Below are 22,441 nucleotides of genomic sequence, written 5' to 3'. Positions count from 1 at the left end.
ATCTACCTTATGTGGTTGTTTGTAAGGATAAAATATTATTTGTAAAATGCTTGTCATTATGCCTGGCACATAGTAGGTGCTTAATAAATGCTTGTTCTCTTCTCTGTGGGATTGCCTGGAATGGTGAGACCACTACTGAATTAGCAGTGAATAGGAAAAGGGGTCACAATGCGTAATTGGCCCTAAATCTTCTAGCATCCTATAACTGGTAAAGAGGAGTAAAAAATTGAGCACCTGAAAACAGGGACCATGCTTCTCTTTCCCTAGCAAGTCCTCAGAACTGGTCTTAGATAATCATAGAAAGAATTCTTGGCTCATCCTTCTTTGGGGTAGGGAACTGGGGTATGAGTACCATAAATTATACCTTCTAATTTTCCTTTAACTCTTCTGTCCTACTCACTCCTAAAAACCCAACCCCCTGAATCTGAATGCTGCCTAAATTAGATTTATTTTCATAGCTAGCCTTATGACTAATCATAGATTTTTGAGGCAGGAGATAGTCTAACTCTAAACTTCAACAGAACTCCCCTTCTGTTTTCTGATACCTGAAATTCCGTAAAACTACATCATTTGTAGTTCCATAATTTTACATCTAAAGGCTTACAATGAAAATGTTTTGAACAGATTGAAAATCTTTTCTCCTCTGTAAGATAAGAGGATTGGATAAATGATTTCTCCAGTCCCTTTACTGTGTGAGTACTTCAGACTAAATCAACAGGTATAAATGACTGACAGATCCTTTCCTGTTTTTCAAAGTGGGGGTGGTCTTAGAGGACAGTAAGACAGTGTGAACGTGAAGGAATCAGAAAGACAGATGCTGAGGACACTGAAGATTAATTTTAACTGCAAAATTTCAGTCAATCAGTAAACATTAATTAAGCATCACCTATGTGCTAGGCACTGTGTTAAGCCCTGGGGATACAAAAAGAGCCAAATGACAGTCGTTGCTCTTAAGGAGCTTACAGTCTAATGAGGGAGAGAAGGAGGGAGACATGCAAATAAATATACAGACAGGAGTATGTGGTGGATATTAGATTGGAAAAGTAGGAGGGGAATAGATTATAAAGGACTTTGAATGCCAAACAGAGCATTTTATATTTGAACCTGGATGTAATAAGGAGCCATTGTACTTTATTAAGTACAGAGGTGACATGACTAGACCTGCACTTTAGATAAATCACTTTGGTGGTGAAATGGAGAGTGGACTGAAGTCAGGAGAGACTTGAGGCAGGCAAACCCACCCACCAGCCGGTTATTGCAATATTTTCAGCATGGGGCGATAAGGGACTACAGGCCCACCAGAGTGATGATATTGTCAGAGGGGAGAAGAGATGTATTCAAGAGGTGTTCCAAAGGTGAAGTAAATAAGGCCTTGGCAACAGATTGGGGGTTGGGGGGGAGGATGGGTGAGAGATAATGAGGAATCCAAGATGACTTCTAGATTGAAAATGTAAGAGATTGGGAGGATGGTGATATTCTCTACAGTAATAGGGAAGTTAAGAGTGGATTCAGTTTAGGGGAAAAATTAAATTCCATTTTGTACATGTTGAGTTTAAGATGTCTACTAAACATCCAGTTTGAGATGTCTGAAAGACAGAGAAGTGAGATTGGAGGTCAGCAGAGAGGTTAGGACAGGAGAGGTAGATAGGAGAATCATCAGTGTAGAGATGGTAATTAAATCCATGGGTGCTGATGAGATCACTAAATGAAGTGGTATGGAAGGAGAAGAGAAGAGGGTGTAGGACAGAACCCAAGGGCCAATTCTGTTTACATTCAGTTGTGCTAGATAAATTGGATGTACACAAATTCTTTGTGTTCTGCAAAGCTCTGTATGAATTCAACAACTTAGAAATACTGCTATGTGAGATACAAGTATAAACTATTAAATTTCTTTTAATAATGATGGAAAAATATCTTTCTCTTTTAAGTCTGAAGACAAAGCCGTAAATGATCTGCTTTGAAAGAATCAATTATCTGTTTTAGAAGTAGTAGGTATTGGTATATTTTTCTGTACTATTTGGAGGTCATTTGCTGTGGTAAGGGAAGTAGGCATGTTTTTTTCACTTTATTTAATTTTCTAAATTTCATAATAGTCATAAACACTGTATCTGTTGGTGTTCAAAGAACTTCTGTCCCATTGCTTCACTGATTACAACTATCCTGCCCTCTGTTGGTGATTTTTCCCTACTGTGCTTTATAGTGCAGCTGTATTATTTTGAAATTGCATATCCCTTAAATGACTGATGAGAAGCCTGTGATTATATATGAAGGAAGAATTGTTTACTGTTCATCGAAAAAACAATCCACAGTCCTTCATAAGCTTTAGGAGGCTTACATGCAAAAGGCCAACCAACCTTTTTTTGATGGGTGTGCTCAGATACCCAGGCCTATTCAAAACATCCTTTTAAGAACAAGGACTTTTTCTCCCCTTTAAATTAAATGGTTAAGAAAAGTAATCAAAACAGAATTTTTTATGCTAAATAATCCTTCCAAATTTGGACAGGAGAAAAATTAGTTTCGAAATTACCGTATTCAGGTATAGGGAATGAGAAAAGCCCTTGGCTATTAAATCTTTTGGAAATGAAACAGTAGTATCATTTAAGTATCTTTGTCAGCATTTGATAATGATAAAGACTGTGTTGAGGCCATAAGGTTGAATGAAGAAGAGAACAGTCTACCAGCATCAGGTAAATCTCCTGTGAAGATAAGCCCCAAATATGTCACCTGTGAAATTCTTACACATCTGCGAAAATTAACTTGTTCTTTCCTTAATCTTTGAAATTCTGTCAACAGTAATGCCTTCAGTGTTAATGAAACCAGAATCTCAGAAACATAGTTATGTCAAGTTCATAATCTTATTTCGATGCCGTATTAGCTAGTATTCGTGAGTTTTTATGTTAAAAAAAAATATTCATCCCTTAGTGGCTAATCTTTCAATGACGAGCCTCTCTGAGCTTTTCTGGGATGGTCTTTAGATGGCAGATATATGATGCATCAATGGCTGCCTCTATTTCAAGCCTTTGCACCTTGACAGAATCAGCCAAGGCATAGTCATTGAGAACCCAGAGTCACTTCCATGCCAAAATAGGACATCAGAGGATAATTTTAGTGAAATGACTCATCTTTATTTAAAAAAAAAAACCAAGTTACTGAGAGATAAAATTTTTGCATCTCATGGCTTTGAGTACGTAATTTGTAAAACAAGATAAATTCAAGTTACTGTTCCTTTTTTTTTTTTTAAAGGCAGTTGGGGTTAAGTGACTTGCCCAGGGTCACATAGCTAGTGTCAAGTGTTTGGTCTGAGGCTGGATTTGAACTCTGGTCCTTCAGACTTCAAGACTGGTGCTCTATCCACTGTGCCACCTAGCTGCCTCTCAAGTAAAAATATACTTACTCAAAAAATGTTACCCATTTTTGACAGTATTTTTTCATGATTAAACATAGGAATTGGTTTAGGATTTGTCAATAAAGTAATAGAGAATATTGCCTAAATAGTTGGAGATAAATTCAGTCTAACTGGTAAAGTACAATTTAATAGAATTTTAAAAAAGAAATGTAATTTTATTTTCTAGTATTTATAATAGCATAATGGACTGTAAGAGTCAAGAAACCTACCTAGGCTCTAGCTCTGTTGCCAAGTGATTGTGTGGCTTAACCTGATTGGGCCTAAGTTTCTTTGTATATGAAACGATGATGTTGGGTTGGTTGATTAAGTTCCTACAGTAGCTCTAAAATTCTTTGGCTCTCAAGTGTTTTCAAGTGTATATGTTTGTGTGTGTGTGTGTTTGTATGTTACATAGTTACCGAGGTGCCACACAACTCTGAAAATCTGTAATTTTGTTTCATAAACTTTAGTGAATGATATATAAAAATCATATCTAAGGAATACATTGAGTGGTATTATGTAAGTGAATACTGCTTAAGGATTTTGATAAAGTAATTTTGATTAGCTCAAACATGCCTTTTTGATCATATTCATTTATTCAGCTTGCTCTTTTTTTCCAGATGTACTTCAAACATAACCTTCACCTCACAAATTAGTTCAAATTATCTCAAATTCTGAATTATTGGCATCTGAATTAATGAAATTTTGCCATTTGTGGAACATTGTGATGTAGTGGAGCACAAGACTTGGTGTTTAGAGACCTGGGTTCAAGGTCCATTTTTTTTTTCCTTTTTTTTTCCTTTATTTATTTTGATTTATCAATAATCACTTCCTTATGCTTTTGAGTTTAAAACTCTTCTCCCCCATTCCTCCCCACCACCCTCCCCAAGACGGTGCACAATCTGATATAGGCTATACATTTACATTCATATTAAACATATTTTCACATTAGTGATGTTGTAAGTAGAAATTAAAACCAATAGGAGGAACCATCAGAAAGAGGAAACAAAACTCAACAGAAGAGAAAAAAAAATAACAATTTGGCTTCCATATTTCTTTCTTTGGGTGTGGATAGCATTTTCCATCACAAGGCTTCTGGAGATATCTTAAATCCTTGTATTGCCATGAAGGGTTAAGTTATCACTATTAGTCATCACATAACGTGGTTGTTATTGTGTACAACGTTCTCTTGGTTCTGCTCCCTTCACTCAGCATCAGACCATACAAATCTTTCCAGGTTTTTCTGATGTCAGCCTGTTTATCATTTCTTGTAGCACAATAGTATTCCATCACATTCATATACCACAGCTTGCTCAGCCATTCCCCAATTGATGGGCATCCTCTCAATTTCCAATTCTTTGCCACCACAAAAAGAGCTGCTATGAATATTTTTGTACATGTAGGTCCTTTTCCCATTTGTGTGATCTCTTTGGCATATAGCCCTAGAAGTGCTATTGCTGGGTCAAAGGGTCCATTTTTAATACTTACTAGCTGTGTGACTGTGGATAATTCACTTAACCTCTCTGAACCTGTTTTCCCATCTGTAATATGGGGAAAATTGTGCTCGCGTTAACTACCTTACTGGGTTGTTGTGAGGAATGCAGTTTGTAAACTTTAAAGCAATATGTGAATGTGAATTATTATTATACTTATGATTACCATATACATTACCATTACCATTATTCGCTAGTTCTTTTGGAGTCAGAGTTGTAAGTCCAAATGTTGTATGGAGCCAAGTGGTTCTCCACAGAGAAAATATTCTCATTATTGGCAACAATGCTAGTCATTTCACAAATGCATGTGTTCAAAAGTCACAAGGGGTAGTATGCATCGTCGAATGCAAAGTTACTACTACTATTAAAACTACTTAAGATGTATGCTCTTGTTGGCTAAGGCCTTAAAAAGTAATTTTCATAAGGTAAAATATTATTACTATGTTAGTTTTTGGCATAAATTAATTTTTAAATGACACACCTCTATCCATTCTTTCTTGCAAGTGAATTAAAATTAGTACAGTAAAAAGTTGTGTAAAATCTACTGGGTTCAGTAAAGTTAGTAAAATAAAATGTATAAAAATTCTCATGCTTCTGGTGATTATCAGTTTACTTCTGATAAAAGGTCTTTTTTAGTATAGTCTTTCTGCAAGAGATTATAATTTAACAACCCATCACTTTATTTCTAAAAGAAAAGTCATTCTTACTCAAAGGTAATACTTTCTGATTGTTGAATTTAGCTTGTTTCTTTTTAATTTTTACTTTTTTTCTCAGGTTACTTAAGGCTAGTTGACTACATTTATTATTTTTATATCAGTTCTATAGGAGTTACATTACATTTAGAAGTATAATTATCTGGCTTGGGAGAAAACGGCTTTCTTTTAAATTGATTTTAATATAAAGTGAAAATTTTATAAGTATAGTTGATTTAGATTGATAATTACCCTCAATATTTGGAATTGAATCAGTTAGCAAATTCCTTGGTAATATTTTGGAAAGATTTTCAGAAGAGGGAGAATTTTATGCTATTGGTAGTTAAATAAAGTTTTGAACTTCTTTTGGATAGCTTCCACCAAGAGGACTGGGAAAATTCCTGTGAGGACAGAAAAGTAGGCGGAATGTCCAGGGTTTCTTGCTTTTCTCCCTCTCAGTTGTCCAGCCAAAAAAAAAAAAATACAGGTTTACCCATAGGTTAGTGGAAAAACTCTTTTGGAATTGTCTGTTCTATAATACAAGTAAAAGAGAAAATTTGTTTTATTTTCCTTCACCCTCTCCCTCTTTTAACCATTACCTTTTAAATTGGGATTTGTTTTGTGTTCAGAAAAAGACATTTCATGTTTAATAGCTTACTGTTTCTACTGCAGTGGATCTGTGATGTCATCTATATAGTTATTCCTTTCAGAGATGCAGCTTACAACCCAGATAGGCCTCTCCGTCCTGTGCCAGTTCTACTTGTGTCCTCCTCCAAATTTGTTCATGGGAGATCCATCCAGTATGCTTGGGCCCTTCCTCATATTCTAGTCACATTAGGTGGATACTAATGGCTCTCACAGGCCAACTTTTGGTTGTCCCTCTTTCCAGCTACATAACTGACCCACGTGGGGATTTTTTTGTTTGTTTTTTTATTGTTTTGGGGTTTTTTCTGCTCATTTCTTTGATGATATGCTTTACACCACTTCTGCATAATTCCATGATTTGTAATGTCTCACAGGCTGGTCATACCTACCATGTGCCTTTAAGTGAGTCTCAGTTTCATTTCTTTGGAGACTGTAGCCATGCAGTATCATAGGGAAAATGCTGGTGTTAAAAAGGGTGAACTTTGTTTGAGGGAGTAGCTTTATTAATAGAACTTTGTAGTTTCTCTGAGACACTCTAACTGGTTTTAATAAGCAGTTTCTTTTTTAGTAATAAATTCATATCAGTAGTCATTTGTAGATATATAATAGATATCTGCATTTCTGGACAAGTACTCCCATTTTCTTTATTTGATTGCCTATCATGAAATGGACAGTAGGTTTTCTTAATCCACTTTCCCATCTATAGAAAATTTTTATGAGAATAATCTGCACACGTATCAAAAGAATCCTCAGTATAGTTATTGGAAACATACATAGTTTATATCACAAGGAATATTCTGCAATACATTACACACAATTTGCTGATAATATAAAGCATACTAGGTCCCACTAAGCTTATTTTTTGATTATGAAAAAAAATTATTTGATTTGGGAGGGCAAAAAGCTGCCTCAAAGGCTCTCCTTCGGAAAAGTTGTCCTTCAGACACTTTAAAATCATGCAGCATACATTGAAAGATATAATAGAGATAACTTTGCTCACTCCTCTGATTGTTAGGATAAAGCAAGGCATAAAACCAGATGTATGCTTGCCACAGGTATTTTCCCGTCATACAGGAGTTTCAGAACATAGTCCAAGTTGAAGAGGGTTAAATGGTAATCTACTCCAGATCACTTGTTTGCAGATGACATTTTGCTAATTGCATCAAGCCATGCAACATTAGAAAGCACCCTAAAATGAGATTTATAGTAACTGGAAAGAACTTGGCCTAAATATCCACCCAGGAAATGTGCTGCATATTAGTGTAAAAATACAATAACCTGCACTGAGTGATAGGTTATAATGGTTCTAAATTGTGTTGTGTAGAACCCTGCTGTTCTGTGTACTATGAATGGAGTTACTATGAAAATTTTTGGTTGCAGTGAATCATGTGGAAACGCCCCAACACACACACACACACACACACACACACACCCCCTCTTAAGTAGTGGAGATCCAGTCCTGAAAGTGTTGTGCCAAACTTTGTGCTTTCTTTTCTTCCCTAGCCAACAGTCAAGCCAGGTATGCAGAAATAAACAGTTTGGGGAAAGACACAATCCCCGCTTCACTGTTCTCCACTCTCTTACTAATCTGGAAGTCATTAATTCCACCTCTCCCCTTTCTGCTTTCCTGCCTTCTCTATTCCCTCACATGTCCCCTCGCCTTAAAAATGTAAAGCAAATTAAGGGGAATATATCTGCCCTAACTTCTGCTTACTTGGGTTTTCAGATATTTTCTTCTGGCATTCTACCATGCCCTAACTTTGATCCTGGCTCATATAGCCATTCCAGGTATGTAGTCCCAAAGTTAAGGGTTTTTTCCATTTATATCAACTCTAGCAGTTCTTTATGGCCAAATTAGTTTGGGAAATGCTGGTCCATAGCAATCAGTTATCCTATTAATATACTCCACATCACCCCAAATTGGGTCTCTTTTGATTTTTTTGAAGTGATAAAAACTATATAAGTATACACTAGAAAAATTATATAAAATTACTATATATATTTACTGTGAACTTTAGTTTTGCTTTACTTTCAGTTGAAATAAAGATGTTTTATTTATTTTGATCATCACTGTTCTTGTCTTCGTTTTTGTTGTTGCAATGTTCCCATTTTCCCAATAATATATCATTTTTACCACCATGCATTCCACTTGAAAAGCAGAATTTTTCCCAGAAGATAGTCTTTCATATGTGGATACTTAATTTTTCTGTGTAGTGTGGGGGCATATATTCCCAAACAACAATTGAAGTACTTTCTCTAGTACTAACAGGATTATCTTGACCTTTACTTAAGTTTTTGACATGCCATATTTTGGGAAAAGTGCATTCCATATTAATACTAATAGAGTGTGTGTACGGCATAGTGCCAGATCATATAGGAATTACAGGGCAGAAAATATAAGACATATTTCCTATCCACAAAAACTTTTCATTCTAGTTGAAACAAGGCATAAACACATCAGACAACTAAATAATACAAAACTGCCAAAATAACTATAAATTGTAAGCTCCTTGAGGGCAGTGACTATTTTTTTTTTTGGCCTCTATTTGTCTCCCCAGTGCTTAGCACATAGTAGATACTTTGTAAGTGCTTTCAAAGTATAATTAAAGTGGTTATTGTAGACCAGGAAAAATAGAAAACTATGGAAGTTGAGCTAAGTGCTGACAGAAATGTACAGGTGGAAAGTCACTTTCAGATCTCTACTTAGAATCTTGCCAAAAATCAAACTGAAAGAGTTCTGAATTTGGTGTCAGGTGAACTGAGTTTGAGTCCTAGTACTGAGTTTGATTTTAGCCTTGAGATCATCTAGTCCACTTAACTCATTTTATCTAGTGTTCACACAGCCAGTCAGTGAAAATTACATATAGACTGCAGAGCTCCTCTTTACTCCCACCACTCCCACCATTCTTACTTTATTGCCCCTGTATCTTCAGTCCAATGCTTGAAAAATTAAATATAAAGTTATCTTCACAATGTAGAAGTAAACATGTATCATGCAATTTCAGAAAAATCAGCTTAATTGTTAGTGTGTTGCATTCCATTCTTAGCATGAAGAACAGGACTGTCCTTGTCTTGGAAGGAGCTTGCATTATAGACTATGAAATGTATAATTGTAGATGTGAAAAGAGACAAGAGTGTGATGAATCCTTTCTACTCTTTTTTTTTTGTCTCCTACTTCACAAATATAAAAATGCTATAATTGAGGGAGAAGATACACTTATTTCTTCACTTATTTCTCTTTGATGGGTAGCAAACAAAGGACCTACACCTAGGGAAGCAGAAGCAAACATGGTGGTGCATTAACTAATTTTTTTTCCCTCTTGGCCCTCCTAATACCTGGAATCCCCACTATTAGAGTTACTGTTTTTGATTATAGCATAATCTCTAGAGAACTGGTTAAAATTCAGATGTATGGACCTCAAATATATAACACTTTAACCTTATTGTCGGTGTTCAGTTTGTTCAATGAATTATTAAAATTAGTTTTTATACAAGGTGTGCTGTCCCTGTACAGTGTATAAAATCTTTATTCCTTAGTACAGTTGCCTTATTCTACTGCATGTTCAGCATGTTGACAAATAAGTAAATAAAGGCTGCATACAAAATTTTAAAAAAGTGATTTGGCAAGACACTCAAACTAAGAGAATCAGGAAAAGACTCTTGAAGGAATGGCTCTTGAGCCTTGAAGAGACCTAAGGGTTCTCAGTGCCTGTGGAAAGGAGGAAGGGCAGGCATTCCCAGCCATTGGGGAACACTCTGTACAGAGAAAGGAAGGAGAGAGACAGATTGTTGTGTGCAGGAAAAATAAAGGAGGCCAGTTGGGCCAGAGCATAGAGTGACAGGGAATAGCATCTAATAAGTATAGGAAGATATACTTAAGCTAGATTAAATGCCAAGCAGAGGAGTTTGTGTTTTATTGTAGGGGCAATGGGCAGCCACTGAAATTTTCTGAACAGGCAAATAACATACTAGGCCTGTGCTTTACTGGGTTACCAGCTGCGTGAAAGAAGAATTGTAAAGGGGAGAGATTGGAGTCAAGAGGATTGATTAAAAGGCTATTATGATTGCCTAGACATGAAGTAATGAGGGGCTGAACTATGGTAGTTTTGGTGAGCCTAGTGAAAAGGAAAAGGATGAGAGAAATTTTGAGGAGATAGAATTAGTAAGATTTGGTAACTGTGGTAGGGAGGAGAGAAGATTTGGCACACTGGGCGGGAGTGTTGTGCTTGTGTTACTGACCAACCTTGGAAATTTTTAGAACAGCATCAGAACATTGGATGGAGGTGCTGTAGGGCATCCCCAAAGAAAAGGAAAACAGAATGCTATTGATGATATATTAACATTGTTTTTAGACCAGATCTGAAACCAGAGAATAGAATGTTTAGAAACAGTAATATAAGTATCCTAAGCTCTATATATTAATGCCAGTGGAGTGGGAGTAGTGGCAGTGCAGGTAGGGTCAGGAAAAGGGGAAGGTAATATGCATTTATTTAAGGACTGCTACGTGTCAGGCACTTTTCCAAGTGCTAAACAAATGTTACTCCATTTAAGCTGAGGTAGTGTCATGGGTCCTGGATTTTGAAGATTCTATGAAGTACCCTTTTCCAAACCCCAAAAACATACCAGAAAAGTCTCCCAACTCAGATTTTTGAGGAAGGTATATCTTGAAGCAACACAATAAAGAGACCAATTCTGTTTCCTAAGGCTATCAGCTAGCCAGTTACCTCAGGACATCTTCTCTTCAAGAGGTTCTGTGAGGCCCTACATTTTCCCCAGTAGGTTGGAGAAACAGATGATCCATCATTTCCGAAATATTACTATTTTACAAAGACTTTTTTTTTTCTTTTTAAAGGCTACAGTGGAGCACAAGGCTCCCGTTTGAAAGACAGTCTTATTCTCAGGGAAATAAAAAAACTCATCATCAGGTTGGTGAACCCTCCAGCAGAATTTGACCTTGTTGATTAATAATAATAATAGTTATTATTATTTGTATATAATGTTTCAAAGTTTATAAATTGCTTTCTTTACTATTTTCTCACTTGATTCCCACAACAACCCTATAAGGACATAAATCCTGTTGTATAGCTCTCAAAACTGAAGCTTGTAGACTTTAAGTGACTTTCACAAGGTCATGCAGCTATTAAATGTCTTCTTACTGCAAGTACTATTTTGTTTTTTTCTAATACACCATTCTGCCTCTAATTTGTTATTAATTTTTAGGAACAAACTTTACTTGATATTCCCAATACCAGATAGCATAAGACAAAAATCATCCATTGATATCCTAAGAACCAAGTCACAGTGAGGAGTATACATGAATATTTCTCATTTCTTACCTTTAGATCTGGAGTTGAAGAAATTTAGGCCTAAGAAATACAACAATTCATGCTTTTTAACCTTTAGCCTTTTCTGTTAAGCTACCTTCCTTTTTATCATGCTTCTATACACTGGACATATCACAAGAGTGGACAGCTATGAAAAGGAGAACAGTAGATTTTATTGCTTATTACCTGGGGTTTATAAAGTACAGAGGTTTTGAATTACCTCTGAATTCACTTTCTCTTCTGTGATTCCCTTGAGTTAACAAAAATAATCTAGAATTAGCTCAGTCACAAATGACAGTTATGTGTAATTAATGTTTAGTGGAAAAGAAAACACTGAATGGACAACTCAGGGTAGCCCTCATAGACAACAGCATAGAAGAAAAAAAAGCTGCTAAAGAACAAAGTATTTAACATAAATGAGTTAAAAACAATATTGATCTTAAACATTGTGGAATGTTTATATTCATCAAAACTCTTTTGAAAGTCAGTGTTTGCTGTGTACTTTTGAGGTGTTTGGTATATATATATACATCTTTTGCATGAGGAAAATAGTATCAATTAAACTAGTTGAATTTGGGAAATAGTATTTTTAAAATATATTATTTTAAAGATCTAATAGAGAGGGTTTATGTAACCGTTGACTCCTCTACTCGAAATAAGGCAAAGTACCTTTCTAGTCAAGTTCATTTTTCATTGACCTTTTCTTTCACTGTTCTCTAGTTAAGAGAATTCTCTTTACCTTAGGTTTTAGGTGATAATCTGCCTTTTAGGTCATGTCAGGATTATTCCCAGATGAATCTTCACATATTGAGATTATTCTTTCAGCTTTTCCAGATTTTGTTCAGAAGGATAGAGGGTGCAGAGCTATTCAGGATGGAAAGAGAATGCTGGTATGTATAGAGTTTGGTCACAACCAGACTGTTAATATAGATTGGCAATGAGCAAATTAATTAATTAGGGTCCTATTTGTATTATTCCTTGATGGATAATTATTCATTTAAGACATAGAAAACTGACCTTGGATATGGAAATTGAGGAAGCCACAAGTGATTGTGAAATTTTCAGAATAAGCATCAATGATTATAAGAAATTTAAAAATATCGGTAAAACCCATGGTGAAAAGGTTAACTTGACCTTTTTCACTGGCTTTAGGGATCACTATTCCCTGTTGTTCCTTATTTAAAGATAGTCTAAATTCCAAAGTTTGGGGAATATTAGCTAATCTTGTAAGGAGGATAGGGTGGGGGAGTTGAATGGAGGATATCTGGCTAGCCAAGAAGGCAGAGAACCTTACTTTAAGTTTGTAAAATTTATAGATAATTTAAAAATAATTTTGGCATAATTAAGTTATAAAACATTTTCTAAGTTTCCTTTACAGATCTAGTCATTTTGATTGTTTACAAACACAGAAATTTGTTTATGTGTAGTATGTTTTGCTTGTGCTTTTGGCAAGCACCCTGTATCACCTGTAGCCCCTTAAGGCCTCCCTTGTCTGAGCCCTTAAAATATGATCTAGCTGCAGTCACGTGTAGCACCACAGGGCTTGCCTTGTCTCTGCCTGGGCACCCTCCATTTTTACCACCAGCACCACCTTCTTCCAACCACACACATCTGCTTGACACCCTCAGACAACTCTACCTAAAGACAAAATCCTGTGGGCAGTGATAACCCTACCTGAACACATTCCTCAGCGATTAACATACTTCCACCCCGTCATAACAACCCCATCCTAGTGATTCAGACTTCCTGGTTGCCACTGTTCAAGTCTCCTCTTCCGTCCTCCACTCACCCCTCCATTACCCAACCCCTCAGCCTCCTTCTCTAAAGCTACCTAACCCTTCCTCTATGATCTCTGGCTGGAATGCCTGTTTGAGAGATAACAAACTGAATTTCATCTTAAACCTTTTCTTGATCCCTCCATCTTCTTGCACTTTCTGAAACCAGGCTCCCTCTTAATGACAGCTTCCTTGATTACCCTTTTCAGCACTGACGACACTTTCACTCATATCCCCAAAATCATTGGTTATGATGGGGAAGTTGGATTTCCCCATTGTTACTTCCAGGCTTTTTGTCTACCACTGTCACTCAATAACCTCTGCTCTTTTGAGGGTCAGTCAGTCTATAGTCAAAATTCTGGTAGCTGTTGTCTGCAGACCACCAGGACACCATCCTTCCTTCCTCAATGAGTTCAGTACCTAGTTCAGTCTTTCTCTTCTCCTGAACTCCTGCCCTCATACTATTGAACTTCATTATATATTGATAATCCTTCAAATGTCCTAATCTCCCAAATTCTCAACTTACTCACATCTCTTGACCTATTCTTCCATACCACCACAGCTACACACAGAGATAGTAATACTCTTGATCTTTCCATCACCGGTTACTTTGCCCTTAAAAGTAGCTAGGTGATGCAGTGGGTAGAGTGCTGGGTCTAGAGTCAGGCAAATCTGAGTCCAAATGTGGCGTTGATGGGGTATAGGCCCTAGAACCCCACCTTCCACCAACTTCCCCATAACTCTCCCACATGACCCTGGCATTCACCTGAGGCTATAATCCTTTCAATTGTCCTTTCATTATGTCCAGGTGCCCAAACCTCCAATTCTCTGTTACTTCTAACCTAGCCCAGCCCTTCATTGTCTGTTACCTCCCACAGATTCATCACTTCCAGATTGATAAACTCTGAAATTACTTTATCTGATTATAATCTGTAGTAATTCCAAACCCTGTTCTTCATCCTCATTGTGCCTTCCTCTCTGCTCCTCATTTATTTTCCAGGCCATCACACCCACACTGGCTACCTCTTTTCTCCCCTATCTTGAGTCCTTTGAATCAGTTCAACTCTGCACTGTCATCTTCTCTCAAGTCTCTTGCCTTATTGTCCTGTTGAAAATCTTACTCTTCCAAGCCTCAGCCTTGAATTGTACCCACCATCCACTGCCTTTGTTTCTATTCATATACTGTGGATCGAAGTTGGAGAAAGTCATGAAATCATGCCGATTTAGTCCACTACAAGTTTATGTTACAGAATTTCAACTGAGGGGCAACTAGGTGGTGCAGTGAATAGAGCACCAGCCCTAGATTCAAGAGGACCTGAGTTCATAATCCGGCCTCAGACACATAACACTTACTAGCTGTGTGACTCTGGGCAAGTCACTTAACCCCAATTGCCTTGCCAAAAAAAAAAAATGTCAGCTGGACCCTCACTGCAACAAAGCAGTTCTCTTATGCCTTCCTAACCAATTCACTCTTCAACTCATTTCAGCTTCACAATTACTTTCCCATACTTTTCATCCCTTCTCAAGCTTCCCTCAGTTCCCCCTCCTTTATCTTCTCAGCTGAGAATCTCTCTTCCCTCATATATTGTGGAAAATATTAAGTCCTTTTGCAGAAATCTCCTCCTTTTTCCCCGTTCCTTGTCTCATCATTTGGGTGACTTCTGCCAATCTCCTCCTTCAGGCCAATATCATGCGAAGAGGTAGCAATTTTCATCACAAAGGCAAATGCCTGTACATTCACACAGGATGCCATTCCATCATGTTTCCTCCAGCAACCCTTTATGATTCTTACTCTGTCACTTATCTTAATATTTCGCTCTCCACTGAGCACCTACAAACATGCCCATGACTCTTCCATTGTCAGAAAGTCCTCACTTGATCTTTCCATCTCATCTTTTTGGTAGGGATGGCTAAATCCCTTGAGAAAGCCATTTGAAATAGTTGCCTATCCTTCCTTTCTAGGTTGGCTTCCAACCTCATCATTCACCTGAAACTACTCTTTCCAAAGTTACTAATGATCTCTTAATTTCCAAAACTAATGGATTTTTCTCTTTCCTCATCCTTCTTGACCACTGTACAGCCTTTGACACTATCAGTTACAACCTGTTCTTGATAATCTTTTCTTTCCATTTTTTTGTGACATTGTTCTCTCCTCCTACCCATCTTCTTTGCAGCATCTTCATGTAGGTCACACTTAACCAACTGAGGTTCCCCCAAGACTCTCTCCTGGGACCTCTTCTCTCTCTGTATTTCACTTGGTGTGATCTCATCAACTCTAATAGTTTAGCATTTAGATTCTCAGATCTGCTTTTCCTACTCTTACTTTTCTTCTAACCTTTAGTCTTGCACCTACCTGCTTTTTAGAATCTTAAAACTGCATGCCCTGTCGACTTCTTAAAGTCAACATGTCCAAAGCTGAACTCATTATCTTTCTCCCCCAAACCTTTCAGTCTTCTTAATTTCCATCCTACTGTCATGGGTGCTACCATCTTCCTAATTACCCACTCTAGTAACTGAGGTGTCACCCACAATTCTTTTTTCTCCCTCACCCTCCATATTCAATAATTTGTCAAGGCCCATCATTTCTCCCTTTGTAACTTCTATCATGTATCCTCTCCTTTCCTCTGACACTGCCAACAGCCTGATGCCTAGCTCCCCATCTCAACACACCTTGAATTTTGCAATAGTCTGCTGGTTGTCTCTTTGACACAAGTCCCTCCTCACTCTGATACATTCAGCACCCAACTATCAAATTAATCTTCCTAAAATCCTGGTTTAATGCTATTTCCTCTTATAATAAACTCCAGCGGCTCCCAGTTACCTCCAGTTTCAAATATCATATCCACTATTTGACTTTTAAAGTCCTTCAAAACTTGGCCGCTTCCTGCCTTTCCAGTCTTCATACACCTTACCAATAATGCTGCCATATTTGTTCTTCCTTTCACAGGACCATCTCCTAACTCAAGTTTTCATTGGCTGTACCCCATGCCTGGTACTCTTTCCCTCCTCATCTCTGCTTCCTGTCTTCCTATAAGTCTCAGCCAAAGTCTCACCTTCTACAAAAACCTTTAGTGCTTTCTCATCAGAGATTATCTCCTAATTATTATTCTGTATGTGTCTTGCTTGTATATAGCTATCTGTATGTTGGTTCTCCTATTATGCTGTGAGCTCCTTGAGAGTAGGGACTGTTTCTTGCCTTTCTTTGTATCCCTAGTGCTTAGCACAGTGCCTGAAAAACACAGTCGGTGCTTAATAAATGCCACTTGACTTCTTATACAATTATCCTATTTGCTATATTTTAAAAGTATAATTTCTTCACACAATTGCAGATTTAGCAATCATTTGCTTTGAATATTTTCTACATTCTTTTCAAATGCTACTATTTGAATAAACTTCTGAATTCATAGCAATCTTTTTCTTTTGTGCTTTATGAGAAGCAAACAGAACTTGAGAAAAAGAAGGAACCATTATTATGTTTTTTCTAAAAAAAAAAACCTAACATATAAAAGAAATTACTATAATTCCTTAACTAAGGATGCACTATAGTTTTAAGTACTTACAGAATGCATTTATTTGGGGAGAGAGAAAGGGTTGGCAGGACCTGAAGAAAAATTGGGTAAAAATCCCCCAAATTTGTTCATTTTACTTTATCAATTTAGAATTATGTATGATTAATCACAATTTTTTGAGTGATTTCTGCTAACAGTATCTACTTCTTCATTTTTAGTATTTCCTCAGAGTACAGAAAGCAGGAAATTGCCTTTGCATTGAAATAAGTTTCCTTTTTACATGTTAGTTTATTTCTTGAGTTGGTATGAATATATCCAGAAATACATATTGCTGAAGGTAGAAGAATGTGAAGCAGTCGAGAAGGAAAAAAAATTGGAAGCTATGTTATTGCATAAAGATCTTGCTACTATCTTATTTGTGGAACAGATCCTTGATGTACTGTTCTGCAGTGTTTTAAAATATAACCATTGTGATCCTATATGTTTGTTGGTTATTTGTAACCTAGAAGCAAGTACAGATGTTTTTGCCTTTGAATCTTGTATCCAAGAAATTTGCAACTTACATGAATTGACTGACCAGCAAATTCTTTCCATTTCTTAATAAAGTCTTCACTTTCCTTTCTTTTTTTTTTACTTGTAAAGAGAAACCAACCAACTCAAATATTTTTGAGATTCTAAGTGTATTCATATTATTTGATAAGGAATATAGTAACTAATAATAACTAGCATTTAAATAGTGCTTTTAAGTTTGAAAAGCTCTTTAAAATTATCTTATTTTATCCTCACAACACGTTTGGGAGGTGGGTACAATTATTATTCCCATTTTAAAGATTAGGAAATTAATACAGGCACAAGTTAAATGGCTTTTGGGGTCAGACAGTTATTTAGTATCTGAGCTCAAATTTAAACTCAGATTTTAAACCCAGTTTTATCCACTGCTCCACCTAAGTGCTCCACGTTGAATAGATAACAAATATAAATTGTTTTTCAGGTATAATGTCTACTAAAAAAATTCATTTGGGAATATACTTATTTCTGCAGTTGAATCCAAAAGATATTCATATCAAGGACAAAATTTCCCTTTGTAATTCTAGGTAATATCAAGGATATAATATTTCTCACAATTTAGGGTATTTTAATATCGGCAACTGTGAAGCGTATTTTGAAGAACTTTTTTCCAATCTTGTAAATTATTAAGTGCCTACCATGTTCTAGGCACTGTACTAAGCCCTGAGGATATGATTAATAAAAAAAGATAGTTCCTTCCTTCTATGAGTTTACAATCTAAGGAGGGAAACAACGTACAAAAAGAGGCTGGAAAGGGGGTGGTATGGGACATCAAGGGATATCTTGTTCCATGGAGTTGAAACCAGGCAGAGCAGAATATACAAAGTAGAGCTGAGAGTCTGATTTCTGCTTTCTGTACAGGAAGGCATTGGGAGAAGCTAAGAAAGTGGTGTCAGTCAAGGCTTAAGTATGGTAATGAGCTTAGAAGTGCTGACCTTATCCTGGGAGCATCTTGTTCCTGGAGTTGAAACTAGCCAGAGCATTAGATGCAAAATGGGAGTTTTTTAAAATACTCTTTATAAAGAGTATTACTATTTCACTTTCATAGAGTTTTACTAATGACTTTCATGGGCATTATTTTATTATTTGAATTTTTCTTCCTTTCTCTCGAAGGCAGTAGCTATACAATATTAGTGATTTATGTCTTTTTCTTTATTATAAAACTTGCCACATGGCCAACCTATCATTTCATTACTAAAAAAAATTAGGCCATGAAATGCTCCTGCTTTTTGCAGTTATGTTTGGATGTTTTCTCACTCCAAAATTATATCTAGCTTTTCTTCTTTCATTGTTATCAGTCAAAAAGTAAGTTCTTTACCTCTTAATGCTTTCTATAGGACTTCACATATTTTGCAATTTCCAGGCTATACAGTGTGTCTTTTTTCCCATTTCACTGCTTTTAATAACACTTTTAAGTGATTTTTTTTAATCATAAAGTTCTGATTTCTCCTCCTTATACATTCATCCATCTCTATAACTACTACTACAAGAGAAGTGCTTCATTGCATCTTAGTTTTGCAAGTTCTACTCATATTTCAACTTTTAAAAAGTTTTGCTGAAATAGTGTCTGCTGGGCAAACAATATGATGATCTTAGTATTTAAAAAATAAAAACTTGTCTGCCAGTATGTGTTAACAGTTTTTAGTGATGTTTCAGAAGAATATATTGTTCTTCCAAGAATATAGTTAATTCCCTCCCACCCCCATATTAAGATATTCAGACAACAACTTAGCCTATCTTATCTAAATCTTGAAAGAGTTTTGTTTTATTTTAAATAGTGCTGAATGCCATATATATTTACTTGAGGTTGCAGATTGGCCAGCACTTTGTTATAATTAAATTAAGTAACGTGAAAATATTTTGCAGTTTTCAAAGCATTGTGATCATGATGATATAGAAATAACAGCAGAGACATGACTTCTGAATAAGGAATTCTGGAAATAGCTATTTATAATTCCTTCATCATAGTTCTAACACCCATGAAGGATTTTATTTTCTACAGGAGTGGTCTTATATACAAAAATGTATTTGGTCATCCCAGTAGCATTTTAGAATGTATATGTGGTTTGATGGTATTTGTAAATCATGTTGGTTTTGTTTCCATAGCATATTCACATAAAGTAGTAGTTGATCTGACAGTTTTTCTCAGGAAGAAAAAGGGGAAATGTAATTTAATGACTGGCTTGCAAATTTAGCAATTGTATCCTTTCATATTTTAATAATTTTTTTATATTTTATTTTTTAAATTAAATTTTTTTTCAGTTTTGAATTATCTCTCTCCCTTTTCCCCCACTTATTGAGAAGGCAAGAAAAACAAAACCCATTACAAATATGTATAGTAATGTAAAATAAATCCCTAAATTAGCCATATCCAAAAACAAGAAGTAAAAAAAGAAAGAGGAAAATATATGCTTCAGTTTGCAATCTGAATCCACCAGTTCTCGTTCTGGAGATGGATAGTATATTTCACCATTAGTCCTTTGGAATTGTGGTTGTTCATTGTGTTGATCAGAGTTGCTAAGTTTTTCAAAGTTGATTATTTTAAAAATATTGCTGTTGTATACAGAGTTCTCCTGGTTGTGCTCACTTTGCATCAGTTCAGACAAGTCTTCCCAGGTTTTTCTGAAACCATCCTTTTCATCATTTCTTACAGCACAATAATATTCCATCACTTTTATATACTATAACTTGTTCAGCCATTCCACAGTTGATGGGCATCCCCTATTTCCATTTCTTTGCCACCACAAAAAGCTGCTTGTAAATATTTATGTATACTTAGGTCTTCTGCTTCATTCTTTGATCTCTTTGGGATAAAGACCTAGTATTTGTATCGCTAGGTCAAAGGACGTGCATAGTTTAATATTTTGGGGGGCAAAGTTCCAAATTGCTTTCTGGAACAGACCAGTTCACAGCTCCACCAAAAGTCACATCTAACTATTAACAGTATTCATTTGGAGGGACTTACATTTTTTATAAAACATCTGAAATTAAACCTTTTTTTTTCTTTTTCTTTTTTTTTTCTTTTTTTTGCTGTTTAGGCTTATAATTCCTTTGGTATAGCATACTTCCCCGTGACCAACTGCAACTTAGTCTTAGAGAGTTGCTGGGCCTTCAGAAGGTTATTGCCCTTTTTCATTGTGATAGGCAACACTTAAACCCAGGTTTTCCTGACTCTGAGACCGGCTCTGATTTATATACACTATAAAATAGCTGATATTTATAGCTTAAAATATAGTTTTAAGAGACCAAGTTCACATAATTTTTTTTAAACTTACATCCCAGTAAAGAAGTAACAAAAAGCCCTACAAACCCAAGGAAGCATTTGGTAATTTATTTGTTTCTTGTGAAAATAATATTGCCTCCCTAGGGAAGAAGTGTTGTTATCTTCCTGCATTTGAAAGTGACATCATATTTGAACTGCTTGTGTTCCATGCACAGGAATTATAATTATCTGTTGAACATCTATATAAAATACTCATCATATTGTAAAGTTTTAAAAATCATTTTTATGGAATGAATATTTAAAACATTTATTAATGTTTGCTGCATGCAAAGTGCTATGCTAAGGACAAGTGTTAGAAATGAAAAAGTGAAACAACTCTTGTTCTCAAGAGAGCTCACATTCTATTGGGAGAGAAAACATGTATCAAAAGTTTTAGCTGCAAGTCAGTGGAAAGGTCTGTGGTCTTTAAGGTAAAGTGCCAAAGCAGATGGTAATGGCTCTTTTTCAATGTTGTTTCCACTAATAATATGGTATTAGATTCTAATATCAAACCATTTGACAGTGCCAAGGACTTTGGTGACCAGACCTTTCTTTTGTGTATCTTCAGTAGCTATGGTTATTGCATATGTCATAATGCTTACCAATCTGCATCTCCATAGAGGTTGCTTCTTAGGATGATAACTAAGGATATTTGCTTAGAAGTGTTCATTCCAAGAGTTCAGGGTCTTGGTTTGTCTCCACCAACGTCGGAGGGGAGGTGGTCAGAGTGTTGATGGTGACCTAACTTGCTTGGCACATGCCTGGCCTCTAGTTAATAGTTGGTTGGGGTTTAATGCAAATACTGGGCCCTTCTCCACAGCATTTAACTCCTGATAATGATTGTGAGGGCTGGTCCCAAAGTATGACCAGTGTTAACAGGATTGCTCCCATTCCAAAGTTTGCTTTTCTACATATTTATGGCAGTTAGTCAGTTAGTCAGTAGTTGGTGGTAGTGGGGTGATTTCTCCATACTGATTTCTCTCCTCAACAATATCTGCAGGGACTGGGAATATACTAGTAAGTAACTGGTTGAAAAATGTAGTAGATCACTGAAACGTATCAAACAAGGGAAGATTAGCAGTAATGCTACTCAGTAATCCAGTACCTAATAATTCCCAAGCAAATTATTTAGGAAAGAAACTTTATTGGATAAGAAATTCTGAGAGACATGGAAAACAGTCTAGATAACATTAGGCTTTGATCAGTATTTTATACCATTTTCTACAATAAATTCAACATGAATATGCAACTTAAATAATAAAGTCATACTATGAAAAAAATAGAAGAGAAACAGATTATTTATTTATCTTTCACAACCATGGGTAGGAAATGTATTCTTCAGGTCAAAAAACCTGCTAAAAATTTTTTTTTGTTTTCTTTCACCTTCCAGAAATTTTTGCAATACTTCTCTTTCATTAAATGGTCATCTTTTTTCATTGATGATTAAGCTAAGGTTTGTAGAGTATCTCCTTTTGATTTGCATCTTGAACTTCTTTACTTTTCAGAACATACTAATACATTCCCTTCTGTGGTTTCCATTGTAGATATCTAGGTTATAAACCCAATACAAACCATGTTCTAATTTGCTTGGTATTCATTTTTTGTCATTTGACCAAGCAAAGCTTTAAGTCCCTTGTATTTCTAGCTTTGACAAGAACACTTAGATGTTCTAACAGTCTGCACTCAATTCATAGTCATTTGAGACTTAGTCAAGAGGATGATATCATGTTCATTAACCTGTAGATCTGAACTCAACAAGAAGCCCTACAAACCAGTGTATGGTTTGTTC

The 22,441-nt window shown here is 36.0% G+C and overlaps 1 long non-coding RNA gene across 1 annotated transcript in view; it reads left to right on the top strand.

Annotated features, from left to right (window-relative positions):
* LOC114023195 overlaps nt 1-22,441 on the top strand; it is a 244,761-nt gene that overhangs the window by 55,914 nt on the left and 166,406 nt on the right. The window lies entirely within an intron of this gene.

The sequence above is a fragment of the Vombatus ursinus genome, unplaced genomic scaffold (genome assembly GCF_900497805.2).
Source record: "Vombatus ursinus unplaced genomic scaffold, bare-nosed wombat genome assembly UNPS02014816.1, whole genome shotgun sequence".
NCBI lineage: Eukaryota > Metazoa > Chordata > Mammalia > Diprotodontia > Vombatidae > Vombatus > Vombatus ursinus.
This window is presented reverse-complemented; position numbering and strand designations above follow the sequence as displayed.